Source organism: Emydura macquarii, unplaced genomic scaffold (assembly GCF_026122565.2).
Source record: "Emydura macquarii macquarii isolate MOO-44397 ecotype Brisbane River unplaced genomic scaffold, CSIRO-AGI_Emac_v2 contig_75, whole genome shotgun sequence".
NCBI classification, from domain to species: domain Eukaryota; kingdom Metazoa; phylum Chordata; order Testudines; family Chelidae; genus Emydura; species Emydura macquarii.
The window spans coordinates 9,868,248-9,876,463 of NW_027130212.1; positions in this window are offsets into that span (position 1 = coordinate 9,868,248).

Sequence of the window (8,216 nt, forward strand, 5' to 3'; positions counted from 1 at the left end):
AATGTTTGATGAGATAAATTTGATTGATATAGGTCACTGTCTGGTTGTAATATATTAAAACTTTTATAAAGACAATGATTAAGTATCACATTATATTCTAATTAAAATGAGCATTATACAATATCAATAGAGAACACATTGAAAAGCATTAAAAATTTACTAACTGACACACATCAAAAAGTCATTGTCTATGGGCAAGCATAATTAAATAGGGACGTTTCTAGGGGGTTAGGCAGGGATCGGTACTAGGCCGGATGTTATTGAACACTTTCATCAATGATGTGCAAGTCAATATAAAAATCACTGCTGATAGCATTTGCAGATGACACAAAGATTGATAGAGTGTTAAATAATTCTGAGGATAGTGCAGTGATACAGAGCGATCTGGATCACTTGGTAAGCTTGTCCCATTCAAACAGAATATGTTTATTACAGCCAAATGCAAAGTTATACAACTAAGAACAAGGAATGCAGGACATACCTACAGAATGGGAGACTGTTTCCTAGAAAGTGATTCTGAAAAGGACCTAAGTGTCATAGTAGACAAGCCAATGAAAATGAACTTCCAGGGTGATGAGACTTAAAGAGTCAATGTGTTAGCTTATCAAAAAGCAGACTGAGAGAGGCATAACAAGAGCCAATAGCTGGAAGAAGCCAGACAGAAATTAGGCACAAGCTTTTAACAGTTAGGGTGATTAATGACTGAAATTAACTACCGAGGGAAGTGGTGGATTCTCCATCTCTTGATGTCTCCAGATCAAGACCGGATGCCTGACTGAAAGATATGCTTTAGTCAAACAAGTTTATTGGGCTCAGTAGAGGGTAATTGGGTGAATGTAATGGCCTGTGATACAAAGGAGGTCAGATTAAATGAACTAATGGGGTCTTCTGGCCTTAAACTATGTATTTTGAAAAGGTTTTAGCAATAGAAATGAACCTCTCCTCCACACCATACTTTCTCCAGAAATGTCGGATTACATGTATGGTCGAACATGCACTACACCTAATTAAATAATATTAGACACAGCCCATGGTAAAGGGTGGTGTAGATCTGCCTCTCAGGGAAAGGTCTATGAAGCGTTCAGCCTCAGTGAATGCCATTCAAGGTTCCCCAGCACAGAGGAGAAATGTTCCTGAGACAATATCCTTTATAAGATGGAGCTTACTCTCCCCTGGTCTCATCCTAACTTCTTCGCAGTTCCAGGTACTTCTGGGAAAGTAAGAAGGAGTGCAGATGCTGCAAGTCTTGTCTGACTCTTATGCATTATTGCGGAAAAGCTCAGTTCTCCTTTCCTCGCACTCTGTGCACCCATGCAAAGGGCAGAGTGAATCTGTCCCTAAGCAGTTTTGCGTATAAAAATTAAAATTACATTTAAGTGCTTGTTGTTGTTTTTAAAATTACAGCATATTTTAGAAGTGAATTCCAAACAGGCTACATACACTAACACTGGACTCATGGACATATGTTTTTAACTGGATAATAAACATCATTTTGAAGCAGTCCTTATCTAAAAGGGACAAATACTAAAGGCTATCCTCCTTCTGTCTCTTTCTTTAAACCCTTTCAGTTTTTCATAAACAGCTCTGGAACCTTCTCTTCTGTTCCCAAAGGAAGTTGAAATTCAAGAGCAAGAGATTACCCAGTCTTTCTGTATGTTTTTTTAAAAAAATCCATGTCTTATTGAGTTACTTGCCCAATAGTAACAGTGGAAGCTATACGATTCAAATGCTCACAGCCAAAATACTGTGCAGACCCATTGCCACAAAATATACAGACCTGCAGAAGAGCCCACCAGAAATAAATAAAATACAAATCACTTACATAAAAGTCAAGGGTCTCTCATTAGAGATTTCGCCTTCCCTCCATGTATATTTATTTTAGAGATGATCCAGCTTGAAAAATTTTGGCTTCACTATCCGAATTTACCCAAAATTTGGGGTGATCACATATAAGACTGCAGTCCACACACAACACTAAATTTCTTTGTTGCCTTTCTTCCTTTACCCTCCTTCTATCATTTATTTTTCCATAGTATTTTTCATTTCTTTCTGTAAAAACAAGACATTTTCCTTTATTTGTAATGATTGTGACTTCTCCCTTGTCCTCCTTTAGTCTTTTGTTACCCATTTCACAGTTCCGTTTGAGTGGGTTTCCTTTATTTCTCGGCCATTTACTTCCTCCAGTTCTCTGGTACCTCACCTTCCTTGCTCGTTTCCAACCCTTGATCTAACAGCAGTTCCATTGTCTCTCTCCCAACTACTCTGTAAAGAGCTGACACCAGCATCATGATCAAAGGTCTAGAAAACATGACCTATGAGGAAAGATTGAAAAAAATGGATTTTGTTTAGTCTACAGAAGAGAAGACTCAGACTACAGACTTCAAAAATGTAAAAGATTGTCATAAAGAGGAGGGCGATAAATTGTTCTCCTTAACCACTGAGGACAGGAAAAGTAGTAATGAGCTTAAATTGCAGTGAGAGAGATTAAGTTTAGACATTAGAAAAAACTTCCTAACTGTAAGGCTTGTTAAGCACTGGAACAAATTACTTAAGGGAGGTTGCAGAATCTCCATCATTGTAGGTTTTTAATAACAGGTCAGACAAACACCTCTCAAGGATGGTCTAGAGTAGTGTTTCTCAATTAAATTTGGCCACGGAACTTTTTTTTTAACTTCTGCGGTGCCATGCGATACCCTCCGCTGAAAAATCCGGGACATCATCCCCTTTTCGGCGGCGCAGTATCGGCTGTTTTCAGCGGCGCACGCTGTCAGTTGTTTTCGGCGGCGCTGTCAGCTGTTTTCGGCAGCGCGATTTCAGCAGCTTTCGGTCGCGCGGTTTCAATTTTTCGCGGAACCCTGAAATTCATCTCTCGGAACCCCAGGGTTCTGCAGAACACCAATTGAGAAACACTGGTCTAGAGATAATACTTAGACCTGCCTCAGTGCAGGGGACTGGACAAGATGACCTATCTGGTCCCTTCCAGTCTTACATTTCTATGATTCTATGAGCAGCACTGATTTGAGCATTACCACTTCTCTGGTCTTTAGAAAGTTACTCTCTCTTGATAGGGAACATAAATGATCAGTTTAATTTTTCAAAAGACATTTTGCTGGGTACCATTTTAAAGTTAGAGAACTAAATTCTCCGTCAACCAAGGGCACTACACTCTATGTAAATGTATGTGTGTCTTCATATAGTGTGCACCCATCCCCACCCCCTGGCACCTGCTCTAATGGCTCACAAAGGGTCAGACACAAACTGCAAGACCACAGAAAAAGGAGAGAAAGTTAGATTGTTTTTTATGCCATGCCCCTTCCAATGGTGTTGTAGCTAGTCTATTCCACAACAACAAATCCTGCCTGTAGCTGCAGGCTACATTAAATCTAATTAATAAATTCTTTTATTGTAAATCTAATTAGTCCCTGATGCCAGACATCTTTTCTATTCATAGTACTAGAAGTGGGTGTTAAATATCCAATGGACACATGTGCCAACTTCTGGAGTCTTTTAATGATGACTGAGGTCATTTTCAGGATCTCAGTCAATAATAAATTATGAAAATAAACACAGCTGCTGCAATCTATATGGCTGCATTTCCCATCTCAATGTCTGCAGCTGGTTCCTGTCTCAGTGCATGTCACATAATCAGAGTGGCACTGTACATTGTCCTGGAGGATGTGTGGCAAATTTAAATTTCCTACTGAAGCTTAACCCTTTATATCATAGCACACGTCCAAGAACGCAACACGCCCAGGATGAAGTCATCTGAACAAAGGACAGATCTTCTAGACCACTCATTCATTTTTCTATATTTTATCTGATGAATTTAAGTCACATTCACTTGCTTAATGAAAAATTAATATTTTTGCCTTAAAATTACTGGTCGTTTATCTTGCTTTAAACTTGATCGTTATGTTAGTGCCCCTGTGATTTAGCTGACTGCTGAAAGAAAAGAGCTGCTTCTGCTTTGCTTGAACAGAGACAATAATGAAAAAGAAATATAAAGAGTGACAGATGAAAACAATAAAACTTAGAAGTTAGGAAATCAGCACAGGAGAAAGACAAGGAGAAAGATTTAATGAAACAGAACTAACAAAAAAGTTAATTATTTATTTAAAAGAGTCCAGTCAGACATGACCTGCTTCATTATCTCTCATTAAGCCTTGACCCCTGCTTAGACCTACCCTGTTGCACTAGATGTCCCTACAACTCTATTTTCATCCTTAAGTTGCAACAGACTAATCAGGGTTGACTAAGGAGTTGCCTCTCCTCTCCTCCCCCCATTACTCGTTTTCACATCAGTAATTTACTGCCATTTCAACCCATCTACAATGTTAACTTATGATAGTGGAATCAAACTTCACCCAACAGAAGAGCACCTAATGAAAAAAAGCCTCATGTTCCATCCAAGCAGCAATACATAGCTAAGATTTAAATTACTATTAACGCAAACTAGCTACTTGAAGAAAAACAACAAAATCTACTCAAATGCACTCGATAGGCCAAATTCAGCCAGGCTACTTGAGAACAGAGGCAGCCAACAGTAGCAATTCTGCATTCCAACTTTTGTCTCTCAGAAACAGATGTTCACATTCTGCAGTTCTTCAGTGACCAGAACTCCCTCAGATGCTTTCACATGCTCTTGTGATGCATCAAGGTGAGCGCAATATCAGCAACTCCCAGGCCAGTCACAATGTAAGCAAAAGACAGATAAAACTGACAATTCAGTACTGCTTTGCACCTGTTTTACTGGCAAAACTGAAAAGGACCCAAATTTGGCTGTGCCATGCAAAGCCACAGGAAGATTTTGGTGGCAGGCCCCGGTAATCCACAGCTACTGAAATCCACCAGTCACCTCCCCTGCCCAACAGTGTGTGGTTAAAGATTCCTTTGCCCTTTGGATGTCAACAGATCTTACTATGGCTTTATATGTCAGATATATCATATGTGATCTTTGATCACATTACAGTAAGTAAAGTAACGTTCCACGAGGCAACTATCTAATTTATAAACATAAGTTAACTATGCAATAACAGTTTCTTACAGAGTGTTTCTTACATTGTAGAAAACAGTCAGTTTATACAACCAAAACAGAGAGATCATTGCGCAAGAGAACCATGCATGTTGATGGGAACTTGCCTGTGAGCACTTGCCTGTGAGCACAGTAGCAAGAGTCAAAATTGAGGGAGACAGGTTGTTGCGCTCTTCCAAGCCCCATCTACAAAATATGCCCTGCCCACTTAATCACAAAAATAAGACCCCACTCTCAGTAGATTGAAAAACTGCACAAAGCACAATGAGTACGCTCCCTGAACCTGGATCCTCACCCGAGGGATTCAAACATGGCCATGGGCTCAAATGTGTTCCTTGGGTTTGGCTTTCACTGGGGGGAGGCTTGAATGCCCTACTATCAGTTTGGACTTAGCTCAGCTCCCTCTCAGTGGGACTCAGATGCCCTGCTGGGCTCTACTTGGCTATTTGGGGTTGGTGCATTCTTAACCGGGGAAATAAGTGACTGGATTCTCCCAACCACCACCTATTCATGGTGCCAAAATGAGCTGTCACTCACAGTAGATTATGCAGATCTTCATTATATGATTCTCATTTTTCTTTCTGAACTGATTGTAAGAGCAGTAAAATAGTTAACAATGTTGACATTTAAAGTACCAACACTAGACATCCAAATTAACACCTGATTATGATGAATGTAGCAGTTTGTATCTTTGAGCTACTGTTTCAGGCTCTCTAAAGATGCAGGCAGACATAACTGTATCTTTTATAGTCTGTTCACATTCTCCAGGGCTTTTTTGCAGCCATAATGGCTAGAGACTTTCATTTAAAAAAAAAAAAAAAAAAAGTAAGCTGGGGCCCTAGATGGCAACTTAGAAGAGAAGTGGATATGCCATAGTGCTACATAATGCACTAATTCAAGCTGTACAATGGAAAATTATGAGTTTGTAATGTACTGCAGCCAGAACATGATGTGCTATAACTTAATAGGATATGCATAACCTAACATGATGTGCTATAACCTAGTCTCTGAATAGATTAGAATAGATTTGTCAAACGAATGTCTCCATCTAGCTCAATTCCCAGTTAATCAACAGTCTCCAGATTCTGAGTTCAAATCCCAACTGACTGGCCATGTGGCCTTGTGAAAGTTACTTAATCTTTCTCGGCTTAAGGATCTCTTCTGGTACAAGGGAAGTACAGATTGCTCATAGGCTGTTCCCCTGGAAAGGAAAGACCAGCCTTGAGCCTCTCTGTGTTTTATGGAAAGAGTGCAGCAAGCTTGGCACATAAATCATTTGAAGGAACTGCTACCGGGAAGTGCAATCACCATTTGTCAGAGACTGCACGACTTACAAAAGTCCAGTTGCACAGTAGTTTGTGGGGTCTACAGCCTCTATCACAGTTATTCTGTAGGCTCAATTATGAAGTTCATACTCCGGGCAACCTTCCTGCCATCTTCTTTTGAACCTACTGCATAAACCCTTGATCATCATCTAACTGTTGTGGTCTCTAGGCTTCGCTAAGGGCTTCCCTCTGACAGTTTTTTCCAAATTCTCATGCTGTGGTGTGGGCAGCCCTTCTACATCCTTTGTAGAGGCAGAAATTCACACAGATATCACTCCTACACTCTTGTCAGCAAACAATCAGATATGTGTTTTTCATCTGTGAAATGCCTACATGGACAATAATATTAATAAAAGCAACACTGACAATTCAAATGATCTGAATACCCCTTTCTCTGCTGGTCAAGTTTCTAGAACAGTGCACTTGGCTATTGCCATGGTTATAGGATTAGCATTGTTTTATATGAAAATTTGCTCCCAATCTTTGGATATGGTAAATCTTACAATTCTGTATCAATTTTCCTATCCATAAAAAGAACATTACAATAGGTTTACAGGTCATCCGTCATAACCATGATGCTCTAACAGGGCCTAATCACCTTCTCCTGAACAGCCACTCCTTCAGTTTTGAAAAGAGGTTGTGAAAGATGTTTTTGTATGGAGCTGTCTTCAGTTATATACTCATTTTAATCTATATAGAAGAGACTCTCTGCTTATAAGGATCCTTTGGTAGCTGAGCTTACAGAGAAATTACTTCTTTCTATGTACTCTTTTCAACAGACATTTTGTTGGCAATTTTAAAGTTTTCACTCCATTATGCTGTCAGTCTTGTATACTAATCCTACACTGGGTGTCTCCCTCACTTCAGGACAGATGTCACAAACAGCTCACTGACAAACCTGTTGTTTACAAGCCTTTAGCAAATATGCACGGATTCTCAGGGTGACGATAATATGCCATTTTGTTTCACTGTCAAGCATTCTTTCCCTACAAATATACTACATGCAAAAGAAGTGGCCTCCAGCATTTAGCAGGGACATAAGGAAGGGAACAGTAGGAAAAATAAAAAAGAAACACCAGAAAGATAAAACATGAAATGATGATTCCTTCAGATACAAGCATATAATTGACTCTGTACTGGTCATTTGTGATTTGTCACATGGTGTATTTTCTGTTCCTTGATTGGATAAGCATAACTCACATGAATCAGTTGAAGCACTTAGGTATATGAGTAATCCCATTGATTTCCTGGGACAACTCTTTATTTAAGTACTTTGATGCATAGGAGGCTATAGTCAGGAAGGTTTGAAGAACTCACTAAGGCTTTGAATCTCTCAGTAGCAGTTTTGGGAGTGGGCAGGAGTTAGGCTGGACAGTTGGTGATGGCACATTGTTTCTTTGGTGGTGCCATTGGTTCTGCAAAATATACGCTATTTTTAAAAATTCAGATAAAAGTTTTCAGACTTTGATAACCAAAATTACACATCTAAATCCTTATTTGGACACTCAGACAGAATGTTAGCTGTAGCGCCCTGGTCACTTAGGTATCTGCATAACATAGAAGATTACAGGTGAATTGAAGGCAATTAACCTGTTATGTTGACATTTGGGGGGAATGACTGGACTAAAGATAGATATATAATTGGCAGGAACAGAAAGGAAGCGGGGAGTTTAGAGAGTGAGCTGGGTGTAGTAGAGAAAGCTGTGTGGAAGACTTCTCCTGACACATGCCTGTACTATGTTCTGCAATGCTGGGAATTGAAAGATTAAAGATACACATGGGGAAAATAAACTGAGTGTATTGTAAGAGGCCATTCAAACAGACCAGACAGAGCAGCACACCGAGTAGTTGAGAGAGCC